Here is a 13946-nt window from a genome sequence, read left to right on the forward strand (position 1 = left end):
TAGAACCCTAATTGACTCATCCTGGCCATTAGAAAGTAGTGAGATAACTGACCTCGGTTCCGACTGGGGTTAGTTGAGACTCGATACTACACTCCTCGAGACTAGACTTTAGGGAAGCTTTGGTCAACCACTTGGTGTTGCACTGAAGTGGACTTAAAGAAAGGTCAATGATTGGTGATCCTTTTAGAACCCGGTTACTATTCTAGGACAGGTGAACCCAACCAAACTTCAGTGGGGAGGGTACTTACCTATGGAACTCATGCAAGCCTTAAAACTTAGGAATGATGGTTGTGTGACTTGCTTGTGCTTGTTATTTACTTAACATCATAACATCATAACATCATAACATCGTAACATCATGGCATTGTACTAACCATTTCAAGGACTTAGGGATTTGACTTTGCTCTGTTTAACAGGGCTATGGCTTCCAGGAAGACTATCCGGATTAATTTTGTAGCAATCTCTCCTCAACTAAAGAATTTAGTGTCAGAACTTCCTGATCAGGCTCAGTTCATCAAGAAACATGGTTATCTCCTCAATTTGGTTACCACTGGTTTCAAAGAAGATATGATGAGAGTTCTATTCCAGTTCTTCGATCCTAAACATCATTGCTTCACCTTCCCAAATTATCAGTTGGTGCCCACGTTAGAGGAATTCTCCAGGCTGCTTGGGATACCTATCCTTGATCAAACACCTTTCAGTGGTTTAGAGAAGATTCTGAAGTCTGAAGAAGTTGTCGCGGCTTTACACATGACAAAGTCCGACATTGAAACTAATTGGGTAACAAGAAGTGGAGTCAAGGGTTTACTTGCCAAATTTATGATAAATAAGGCCCGAGAATTCTTAAAAGTTATGGATGTCCATGCTTTCGAAGATGTCCTAGCATTACTAATCTATGGTTTGGTGTTATTCCCTAATCCAGACCAATTCATAGACATGAATGCTATTAAGATATTTCTCACTCATAACACTGTGCCTACCTTGCTTGGAGACATTTTGCATTCCCTTCACACCCGTACTATGAAGAGGCAAGGGACTCTCATGTGCTGCGTACCTTTATTGTCTAGGTGGTTTATTTCGCACCTTCCTCAATCAGTCTTGAAGAACGAGCAGAATTTGAAATGGTCTCAAAGGATAATGTCGCTCTCCCATTCAGACATCCGTTGGTGTCCTCATCTCAAAGAAAATGTTATCATCATTGACCGTTGTGGAGAGTTCCCTAACATACCACTCCTAGGAATAAGGGGAGGTATTACTTATAATCCTGCTTTAGCCCTACGTCAGTTCGGTTGTGCTCGAAGAGATGGTCCACATGAAATAATTATCCAAGGCACTGTGTTTGACTATGACAACGATTCTCGAGGTCTCCGTCAAAGGTTTGTACGAGCTTGGGGCATGGTGAAAAGAAGTACTTTAGGACAGAAAAACTCTATTCCTATGGAACCTTATCTCCGATGGGTACGCGCAAGAGCTCGTGAACTTGTCATGCCGTATCTTGCGATCGGACCTCAGATTGTTGAACCAGGAGTTGAAGGAGGTACTCCTCAGATCATTCCTTATCCAGATATGCCTACCGATGTTGAAGAATTGAAGAGATACTGGATCCAGTTGAGAGAGGAAAGGGATACTTTTGAAGCCCAGTTCTGTGCTGAAAGGAAGAAAGTGTTTGAACTTACCAGCCAGCTTAATGAGGAACGAAGACTCAATGCATATCTTCGCCCAAAAAGAAGTCGTCCCTGGGAGACTTGAGCTTTCATTGTATTTTTATTATTTCCTTTTTGTAATGAACATTGATTAAAGAAATTATTAATAAAAGTTTCCCTCTTTTTGGTGGTTTACGCAAAGTTAAATTCCAAAAGTCCTTGAAAACATTTCATACATTGCATAACATAACATAACATTGCATAACAGGTATTCTAAAAGATCAATGTTCTTACGGTCTTCCTTCTAAACAGAAAAATGGCCCTCGAACAAACTGTCAAGGATCTCCAGGCTCAGAATGCTCAATTCCAGGAGATGATCTTGAGCTTATCCAAGGGGCAGGAGGAACTGAAGGCTCTTTTGCTCGAGAAGAAGAAAGACAAGAAATCTGTGAGTTACATTAACCTGGGAAGAAGGCTTAAAAGACAGGCCGCAGGAGTCAAGATTAGAATTCCGAAGGATCAAGAGGAGACAGAGAATGATTCGGAAGAGGAGAATGTTGACCTCTTCAACCCTGAGGATGACGATGAAGATTATGAGAATGAACAGTACTCTCCAAGAGATGGCAAGTACAAGTTGCTGGAAGAACGTATGCTAGCTATGGAGGGTCAGAAGATGCCCGGTCTGGATTTCGAAAGCTTGGGTCTGGTCTCCGACGTGGCCATTCCTCGCAAATTCAAGGTCCCCGCTTTCACTAAGTATGATGGTGCGTCTTGTCCTCAAATGCATTTGAGAGCTTACGTAAGAAAGATTCAGCCGTATACCACTGATAGGAAGCTATGGATCCATTTCTTCCAAGAGAGTCTGGCTGGCACACAGTTGGAATGGTACTATCAGCTCGAGAGCTCTAACATCCGCACCTGGACTGATTTAGCGACAGCTTTCTACAAGCACTACCAGTATAACTCTGAATTGGCACCTACTCGGCTACAGTTGCAGAATATGACTATGGGATCTAAAGAGGCTTCAAAGAATATGCTCAAAAATGGAGAGATTTGGCTGGCAGAGTCAAACCCCCTATGACTGATCGAGAATTAGTGGACATGTTCATGAGTACACTAACTGGCCCATTCTACAGCCATCTACTGGGAAGTTCTTCATCGGGTTTCACTGAACTTATATTGACAGGTGAACGTGTTGAAAGCGGCATTCGAAGTGGAAAGATACAGGCGGCTACCTCTGCAAGCACCAAAAGATCCTATCAGGGGAGGAACGAATCAAATGCCGTGTACGGTCAAAGGGGTCGTAACAAGAAAAATCGTGACTATACCATTGGAGCAGTTACGATTGCAGCACCGCCATCTCAAAACTTCCAGCACAGACAAGACAGGCCAAGAAGGCAGTTTACCAAGATCAATATGACTTTAGCACAGGCACTGCAGGGTATGCTAAAAGCAAATTTGATTACTCTTAGAGATCCTCCTACGAATCCCAACACTACTTCTCCTCGTTATAATCCCAATGCCAGGTGTACATATCACTCCGATAGCCCCGGGCATGATACAAACGATTGCTGGTTGTTGAAGAATAAGATTCAAGATATGATCGACGCTGGAGAAATTGAATTTGATCCTCCAGAGACTCCTAATGTCATCACTGCTCCTATGCCTAATCATGACAAGACTGTTAATGCTGTGGATAACAATTCTCCCATTCCTAATGTAGCTGACTTAGCATCTCCTCTCCTGACCATCAAGAAGAATTTATTGCAAACTGGTTTATTTCCAGGTTGTACTGAAAATTGCGATCTCGGTATACTCCGACCCAATTATTGCTTGAAATTGAAGAAGGGTATTCAACGGCTGATGGATGATCGTATAATTCTCTTTGAAAGGATTCCTAAGGTGGAAAACCCTGTTGAAGAAATATCTGTGATTGCTAGGTCCAAGGTTCCATAGAAGATTACCGCTACCAGGGTGCCTGTGAAGATTACTGCTGAGCCCAAGGTAGCTCCCCTAATCATTACTGCACCTGGCCCAGTACCGTATTCCTCGAGCAAAGCCATTCCGTGGAATTATGGAGGTGATGTTTACATCCATGGCGTAAAGCAAGTTGATAATTCTGCTAATCCTAATGGCATTGTTGGGACTAGTAAAATTACTCGAAATGGAAGGATCTTTTCTCCAGAAATCTCACCTCCCGCCCCTGAAACTCGAGGAAAGGAACCAGTCAACCCTTCTCAGTCAGAGACACCGGTCGAAGTTACTACCGAAGATGTTGCCAAACAAGAAATGGAAGAAGTGCTGAAAATCATCCACAAGAGTGATTTTGATGTGGTAGAACAGCTGGGGCATACTCCGTCTAAAATTTCGATGCTATCCTTGTTGTTATCTTCTGAATCTCATGCCAATGCATTGATAAAATTCTTGAAGACCGCTCAGGTACCTCAGGAGACATTTGTCGATCAGTTCGAAAATTATGTTGCTCACTTGGATGTTGACAATGGCCTAGGCTTTTCCGATGCTGACCTGACACCAGCAGGAAAGAATCACAATAAAGCTCTGCATATCTCCATTGAGTGTAAGGGGATCACGTTGTCTCATGTGTTGATCGATAATGTCTCTTCTTTGAATGTGCTACCGAAAGTTGTGCTCGATAAACTTGATTGTAAGAGCATTGAATTGAAACCTAGTGACGTTGTGGTGCGTGCTTACGATGGTGCGAAGAGCGTTGTCCACGGTGAAGTAGTCCTTCCTATCAAGATAGGACCTCAAGTCTTCAACACTATCTTTCACGTAATGAACATTCGTCCTGCCTATTCCTGCTTGCTGGGACGCCCTTGGATTCATGGGGCAAGTGTTGTAGCTTCGTCTCTCCATCAAAAGCTGAGGTATCCAATAGAAGGTAAGATCGTCACTGTGTGTGGGGAAGAAGAGTATATTGTTAGTAGTGTGCATACCTTCAGATACGTCGAGATGGATGGTGAATTCTTTGAGACTCCGTCTCAGTCATTAGAAGTAGTTCCTCCGACTAATCCTGTCCTTAAGCCAACTTCCTGTGTGCCCAAGGTTATTCGTGCTCCTCCTGCTATGATTTCTCTGAAGGACGCTCAAGCCGTGGTTGAAGATGGTGGTCGTACTGGCTGGGGTCAACTGATCAATGTACCATACAAGTCTGATAGATTCGGCCTGGGATTTAGCTCTGAGAAGGTGGTCAAGAATCAAATTAATGCTGTAGAAGATGCTGACAGCGATTGCGACCTAGATAGCTGGATTTTCCCAACAATTGGTGACGGACTCAATAATTGGAAGGCTGAAGACACTATCCCGATTTCCTTTAGTCAGGAGTAATTGTTATTGTCTATTTCAGTGTTGCAAATTTTTAATTTTTATAATTGAACTTAAAGCATTGTGTCTATGCCCGGGGCACAATAGCTAATTTGTTAAGGGTTTTGTCATTTTCATAAGCATATTCACATTCAATAAATCAATGGACTTTTTGCATTCAAATATTGCGCTCTTTATCTTTCCTGTCATCTTCCAAACAAGCTATGTTTTCTTACACACACTCACGTAACAAATTGCAGATCCATACCCACTCTGGATCCTGTTGATAATAGTTCTACTATTGTTCATTATGACTTTGAAAATCCGATCTACCAAGCCGAGGATGGAAGTGAGGAAGATTGTGAAGTACCTGGAGAACTTGCCAGACTGTTACTGCAAGAAGAAAGGACTATACAGCCGCACGAGGATTCAGTTGAAATTGTAAATCTGGGTACCGAAGTAGACAAGAAAGAAGTCAAAATAGGAGCAGGCTTGGAAAACAGTGTCAAAGGAAGATTGATTCAGATGTTACATGACTATGTAGAGATTTTTGCTTGGTCTTATGAAGACATGCCAGGACTGGATACTGATATAGTAGTGCATCGGCTGCCAATGAAGGAAGATTGTCGTCCTGTTAAGCAAAAGGTTCGTCGCATGCGTCCTGAAATGTCTGAGAAAATCAAAGCTGAGGTTATGAAACAATTTGATGCAGGTTTTCTGGCTGTTACTTCTTATCCTCAATGGGTTGCTAATGTGGTACCAGTGCCAAAGAAGGATGGTAAGGTGCGAATGTGTGTAGATTACAGAGATTTGAATAAAGCGAGTCCCAAGGATGACTTTCCACTTCCGCACATCGATGTTCTGGTAGATAACACCGCTCAACACAAGGTATTCTCGTTCATGGATGGATTCTCAGGTTATAACCAGATTAAGATGGCGCCTGAGGACATGGAGAAAACTACGTTTGTGACGCAATGGGGCACTTTCTGTTATAAAGTAATGCCATTCGGTTTAAAGAATGCAGGGGCAACGTACCAGCGTGCTATGGTGGTTTTGTTCCATGATATGATCCATCATGAAATAGAGGTATATGTGGATGACATGATAGCCAGATCTCATACTGAAGAAGAACATCTCGATCATTTATACAAACTGTTTGAGAGATTGAAGAGGTACAAGTTGAGATTGAACCCGAACAAATGCACCTTTGGAGTGAGATCCGGTAAGCTCTTGGGCTTTATTGTCAGTGATAAAGGAATTGAGGTTGACCCGGCTAAGGTGAGAGCTATTCAAGAAATGCCAGTTCCCCGTACAGATAAAGAAGTTAGAGGTTTCTTGGGACGCTTGAATGACATTGCCCGATTTATCTCCCATTTGACTGCTACCTGCAAACCCATCTTCAAACTACTGAGGAAAAATCAAGAGATGATATGGAATGATGAATGTCAAGAAGCTTTTGACAAAATCAAGAAGTATCTCCAGGAGCCTCCAATTCTGATACCACCAGTTGAAGGAAGACCTCTAATCATGTATTTGACCGTGTTAGAAAATTCAATGGGGTGCGTGTTGGGGCAACATGACGAGTCTGGTCGAAAAGAGCATGCCATATACTACCTTAGCAAAAAGTTTACCGACTGTGAAACAAGATACTCACTGCTTGAGAAAACTTGCTGTTCTTTGGCCTGGGCTGCTCGCCGACTAAGACAGTATATGTTGAATCACACCACTTTATTGATTTCTAAGATGGATCCTATCAAATATATATTTGAGAAACCTGCCCTCTCCGGAAGAATAGCAAGATGGCAGATGATTTTAACAGAGTATGATATCCAGTATACTACCCAGAAAGCAATCAAAGGAAGCGTGCTAGCTGATCATTTGGCTCATCAAGCGGTGGATGATTACCAATCTATGAATTTTGAGTTCCCAGATGAGGACGTCATGTTTGTCACTGATTATGAAGAACCTGGACCGGATGAAGGACCCGAACTGGGATCCCGATGGACTATGGTTTTTGATGGATCTTCTAATGCATTGGGCAATGGGGTTGGTGTTGTAATTATTTCTCCCAGGGGTTGCCATACGCCTTTCACTGCTAGACTATGTTTTGATTGTACCAATAATATGGCTGAGTATGAAGCATGTATTTTGGGACTCAGAGCTGCTATAGACCTAAGAATCAAGTTTTTGAGTGTGTACGGAGACTCAACATTAGTAATCAGTCAGATCAAAGGAGAATGGGACACTAAACATCCGAATCTCATCCCTTATCGAGAGCAGGTGTTGACATTAATCCCATACTTTGAAGAGATTACATTCGAACATATTCCACGAGAAGAGAATCAGTTGGCGGACACATTGGCTACCATGTCATCCATGTTCAGAGTCAGATGGGACAGTGAAGCTCCCATGATCACCATTGAACGATTAGATGAACCAGCATATTGTTATGAACTTAATACTGAGGGAGTAGAGGAGAAACCTTGGTTCCACGAAGTAAAAAGATATTTAGAAACTCAGGAATACCCTGAAGAGGCATCCATCAATGACAGAAAATTTCTGAGGAAGTTCTCCGCTAAATTCTTTTAGAGTAATGGAGTGTTATACAAACGTAATCATGATTCGACTTTGCTGCGCTGTGTGAATAAAAAGGAAGCAGAAAAGATTATGGAAGACATGCATGACGGTATTTTTGGGACTCATTCTAGTGGACATACGATGGCCAAGAAGATTCTGAGATCAGGGTATTATTGGTCTACCATGGAAGCTGATTGCCACCATCACTCCAGAACCTGTCACAAGTGCCAGATCTATGCGGATAAAGTACATGTGCCTCCTGCTCCATTAAACGTGTTGACAGCCCCTTGGCCCTTTGCAATGTGGGGCATTGATATGATTGGAGAGATTAAACCTACTGCTTCTAATGGACACCGTTTCATCCTTGTTGCTATTGATTACTTTACATAGTGGGTAGAGGCAACCTCATTTGCTTCTGTCACCAAGAACGTGGTGGCACTGTTCATTAAGAGTAGTCTTATTTGTCGATATGGCATCCCTGAAAGAGTTATCACGGACAATGGCACCAATTTGAACAACAAGATGATTACGGAACTCTGCACGCAGTTCAAAATAAAACACCATAACTCTTCTCCGTACCGGCCAAAGATGAACGGCGCCGTGGAGGCTGCTAATAAGAATATCAAGAAGATCATACAAAAGATGACAGTAACGTACAAAGACTGGCATGAGATGTTACCCTTTGCTCTCCATGGTTATCGCACTTCAGTGCGCACTTCGACAGGGGCAACTCCGTTCTCTTTAGTCTACGGAATGGAAGCCGTTTTACCAGTGGAAGTTCAGATTCCCTCTCTAAGAATCATGAAAGAGGCGGGCTTAGATGAAGATGAATGGATTCAGACTCGACTCGATCAGATAAATTTGATTGATGAGAAGAGACTTGCGGCTGTTTGTCACAGACAGATATATCAGAAGCGCATGACCCACGCATTTAACAAAAAGGTCAAGAGACGGGTGTATCAAACTGGCGACTTGGTAATAAAGTGTATCATTCTACCACAAGGTGATCCCAGAGGCAAATGGACTCCCACATACGAAGGGCCATTTGTAGTTAAGAAGGTATTCTCTGGTGGAGCCATGATACTTGCTATAATGGATGGCGAAGATTTCCCACATCCCGTGAACGCAGACATAGTTAAAAAATACTACGCATAAAAGAGACCCGCTAGGTTGACGTATCTAGGCAAAAGTAAGGGCATCCCGGCGAACCAAAAGGGTTCGGGCAAAAATTAGGGATAAACATATAAAAATGTACACCCGGCAAGTCGAAAACCTGAAAAGGCGGCTTGGGCAAAAAAGGGTATCCTGGTGGACTGAAAACCTGAAAAGGCGGTCCAGGCAAAAATTAGGGATTAAAGCGTATGACTATGTCCCGTTCTCGGTCAGCTTCACCCAAGTCAAAGGGACTGAACAAGCCAATCACTTTCATCCGACAGCAGGAGATGAGAGGCTTAAAGACATAATGACAGTAGTGGAATTAAAATCAATAGGACTTTTTCTGCATAGCTTTCTCTTTGTTTTCTTGACAATTTCTGTCTCCTTGTACACAAATCGCCTGTTTATAGGCCCTCTTTCAAAATCAATACAATTTTATTTCCAAAAAATACTGTTGTTTTACTTCCTCTGTTTTGTTTGCATAAACGTCCATTGATTTAGTTTGAATTGATATATGCATTTGAATATGACTGATGTTTACCGAAAATACGTGCATAAAATAGCAATAACAGTTACTAAAAGACTTTAGGGTCGAGGATAAGGTCTAACCATGCTTTCCAACAAGTCCGGTTGCAAATCCTTTCCCCAGCAAAAACCAGTTATTTCCCAGAAGAGGTTGGCATCACCAGACAGACTGGTCATCTCTCCCATCCCCAGCTAAGAAAGGGTCATCAATACAAGTATCTCCAACCAGAATATTGGGATTTATTTTCCCCTAGAAGAACTTTTCAGACGCATAATTCATTCATTACATCATTCCACAGCATACGCATGCATACATTGTTCGCATTTATTTTCAGAAGCATAAAACATCTCATGCATCATGACATGGCATGAAGCTAACTTTAGTTTGCAGGTTAATTATCCTCCGGATACGGTCAAAATAAAGATCCATTCAGACAGACATCTTTATCGATTACATTTACATCTTTCAGATATAATCCACATGAACATCCATTCCGACAAGCACTCTGATATCCTCCTAATGATGGCTTCTTTAAGCCCATCCCAGACATTTAATGCAAATACAACATATACAAATATTGTCAGATACAGCCTAACGTACGATTCATTCTGATTCAGCCTAACATATGGTTCCTCCAACTGTTCCAATACGGTCTAGCATACGACCCATTTGGATGTTCATCCCCTCAGATACGATCTAGCGTATGATCCCTTCTGATCTTTATTCCTCCGATACTACCTAGCGTACGGTACATTCTGAAACGTGGTCTAGTGTACGACTACCCTTTCATCCTCAGATACAGCCTGATGGATGGCTCATTCTGCAACTCAGATACGATCTAGCGTACGATCCATTCTGATCTTTCATCCTCAGATACAGCCTGATGGACGGCTCATTCTGCAACTCAGATACGATCTAGCGTACGATCCATTCTGATCTTTCATCCTCAGTGAAGTCACCCGCCTAATGGACAACTCATTCTACTATTCAGATACGATCTAGCGTATGATCCATTCTGATCCTTTATCCCCAGCAGGGTATGACTCATTCGGATCCTTATCTCATCAGGTTCAGCTCACCCTAATACTGCCTAACGAATGACTCACTATACGGTCTAGCGTACGACCCGGTGTGGCACCCATGTCCTCAAATTGGCCTGATGTACGACACACTCTGGATGGCATCTTTAAGCCCATCTCCATCAAGACTAATTGACAAGTGCAAATTTTTGGGGCATTCTAAGTGTTCAATAATCTTCCACCTCCAGACCACGAATGGCGTGCATACCATTCAGACTCTCTCGGTTCAAGAATATTGAACAGGGGCAGCTGTCATACCCCAAAATTTGCCCGTTAATATTTCAAGGCATTTTTCAAGGCACTCCAACTTATTTTTAAGACATTGATCTTAGGGGAACAAAGACCCAGCATACAGGTGGCCAAATCCAGAAAAGGGCCTAAACTGGCTTGCTCGCTAGGCGAGCAAATCCTTCGCCTAGCGAACCCTTCGCTACACCACTCGCCTAGCGAAGCGTGCGAATACCAGAAATTTTGGGCTTCATTCTGAGCCCAATAGGTCACAAAAAGCATTATAAATACCAGCACTTCAGTCAGGAAAAGGGGGAGAAAAAAAAAGAGGAGGGAGAAAGGCAAACACCCACAGACAGCAAACCCTGGAGGCTAACCCAGAGAATTCAGAGCAACCATAAAGGAAACCCTGAAGGAAAACTCATCTGAACAAAGGTTACCTCCGCCCAACTCAATCCGGCGCCAACCCTAAGAGTGACTTGCCAATTCAAGGTTGCAATTCAATTGCAAACAGGTTTGCATTACTATTACCGCTTTATGTTCTTAATTTACATGTGATATCATAATCGAATTCATAAATATATTTGAGGTTTTGCCTGTCGATTCAAATATGCCCGAATATCTTGAATGTTTCCCCATATAATTTCTATAATGGATGTCATATAGTTTGAAGCTTGCTGAAATCGTACCGTTCTAAAATTCAAAACCCACAGCCGTTCGCTAGCACGTCGCTAAGCGAACATGTAGCGAGTGTTCGCCAAGCCCTCGCTAGGCGAGGCAGCAGCGAGCATGACAGTCGCTGATTTTTCCGTTCTGAATTTTGCTTATCTGACATGTTTTATTATAACCATGCATTGTTTACCTGACACTATTTCTGTTATGATGCCTTTTGTTTGGTGCAACTCTCGATTGCACCCTGATTTGGTATTCTGACCTGTTTGCTGAATTTTGTAAGGGTTCACATATTCCCGGAAAAAGTAGCTTGCTAGGTATTCCACTTTATTTGTGGGATACCCTTGTGGAGATTCATCCTAATTACCTAATTGATTTTAATGTGGAGATTCATCCTGATGACCTAATTGATTATAAAATATTGCCTTTGAATATGTGATCTTGGACCTCTCTTTGTTGCCTTATGGTATTACGGTATTACGGTATTACGGTCACGTCCCGCGAATGTGGGGATACACTTAGCAAAGACCCTTCGGTTAAATCATCATGTCCCTATAAAATAAATCATAGTCCCTCGGATGTCGCCCGCGAATATATGATTTTGTCCCTCGATGACCCGTCGTTGTAGCCTACGGTTAAATGATGATCGCCCCTTCGAATGATAAGGTATCCTTACAAATGTTGCCTTCAATGACCAATCGATGACCCTACGATGACCCTTTACATCCAAAGGATAAGACTACTTACTCCTCAATAGTAAGGACAGTTTTACCCTCATAAGGATAGGAAATACCCATAAAGACCTTGGGGTAGGTATAACTCCTAAATGCTGAATCACAACTTAAAATATTTTTCACACCTCACACTTTGCAAAACATCTATTAGAAAATCACCACTTGGTATACATTCGTGCTAGAATCATTGCCAAGTTATATTTTTCTAAACAGCTTTCAAAATTAAACGAGATAAATACTTTGTATACACTCATACAAGAATCATTACAAAGTTAAACTCTCTTTTCAAAACATTTTCTGAGCAGTTCACAAACACTTTTTCAGACAAGAAAAACATAAGTGATCCAGCAATTAAGAGCCCATGGATAACCATGGATACAAAGGGTGCTAACACCTTCCCTTTGTATAATGTACTCCCCGAACCCAAAATCTAATTAAGGTCTTTCCTGTTCTTTTCCATCTTTCCTTATTGGATAAAAGAAAAGTCGGTGGCGACTCTTGCTATCCGCGACATTTGCTTTCCAAAGCAAAAACACATAAAGTCAGTTCACCGTATGACAGCTGCCATAGTTTCAGACTCGGTATCCGAATTTTCAGAATCAGAGTGTTCCAAATGAATTGAAACGGTTCCCTCTTTCTCAAAATCAGAAACTATCAGCGGTTCTTCTGTCGCTTCCAGTCTGTCGTGTCTGGCTTTTCTTATTCGTGCTCGCAACGATCGTTCTGGTTCTGCGTCAAAAAGAAATTCAACTGAGGCCTTACCTCGCATAAAAATATTAAACAATTGTTAGGATAAGCCAAGTGAAATAAACAAATAAAATAAAATAAAGTAAAATTTTAGTTGCAGAGCAACAAAATTCCAATTGAATAATTATTAACAGATAGTTTGGCAGTCCCCGGCAACGGCGCCAAAAACTTGATCGGGAAAATAGCAAGTGTACTATTTTTACCGATGTAGTAATGAAAAGGAATTATCCTGAGTATCGATCTCGAGGACTGCGTAGGAACTATCGGTGTTGATAACGATTCAATTAAACAAAAGAGCCTTTGGTTGGTTAAGTGAAGAATAAATTAGCTCTGTAAAATATAAAGGAAAAGTAGAGAATTTGTAACACAGTATAGTTAAGCATGCTAGGTCCGGGGTGTATGAATTGCTTTGAAATAAACTTAATCCTTATTTTATAACATCTATGTTAGAATGATTCAATATGATTCTCAAGAGTAGTTTCCCCTAATTCCTTAGCCAGAAACCATTAACATTCAATTTTATATCCTAATTCCTTAGCCATTCAAAAGAATATTAATCCCATGTATGAATATCAAGAATTTCCCATCATCACTATTAGATCCTCATTCCTAAGAGAAATTAGCGATGTTATTATACACATAGTGATAAAGGGATTTGTCCGACCTCCTTTACCTCCATATCGATACCTAACTTTCCAATACGGAAAGCATTACACTCGTGTATAACAAATTGAATTCATAAAAACATAAATATTCATAAAATTGTAGGAAGAAGGTTCATTACAAATGCAATTCAGGGACACCCCCTAGCATTGGGGGGTTTAGCTCGTCATACTATTCAAAGAAGGTACAAAATTAAGATTAAACATTACAAGAGATTGGATAGCTTTGATCTTCAATTGCTTCCGCGCTTGATGATCTCCATTCTCCAAAAACCTTGATTCCCTTCTTTCTCTTCGTCCTCTCCTCTTCTTCTTTTCATTAGGTCTAAATAGCACAGTACACATTACAGCCAAGCTAAAAAGTCAAAAATGCCCTCCGGGATCACTTACATGAGTGAAAACAAGAAAACAGAAAATTCAGCGCACCTGCCAACACGGGTCGTGCCAAGCAACACGGCCGGCCGTGTTGGCTCTCTGGTTTTTGTATGAGATGATGTTGATCTTGTAGCACGGGCCGTGTCAGGAGACACGGGCCGTGTTTGGCTCCAGGATTTTGCTTTTTCTTTTATTTTATTTTATTTTTTCTTTAACTCTTCCAT

This window comes from Lathyrus oleraceus, chromosome 4 (assembly GCF_024323335.1).
Source record: "Lathyrus oleraceus cultivar Zhongwan6 chromosome 4, CAAS_Psat_ZW6_1.0, whole genome shotgun sequence".
In the NCBI taxonomy this organism is placed as follows: Eukaryota; Viridiplantae; Streptophyta; class Magnoliopsida; order Fabales; family Fabaceae; genus Lathyrus; species Lathyrus oleraceus.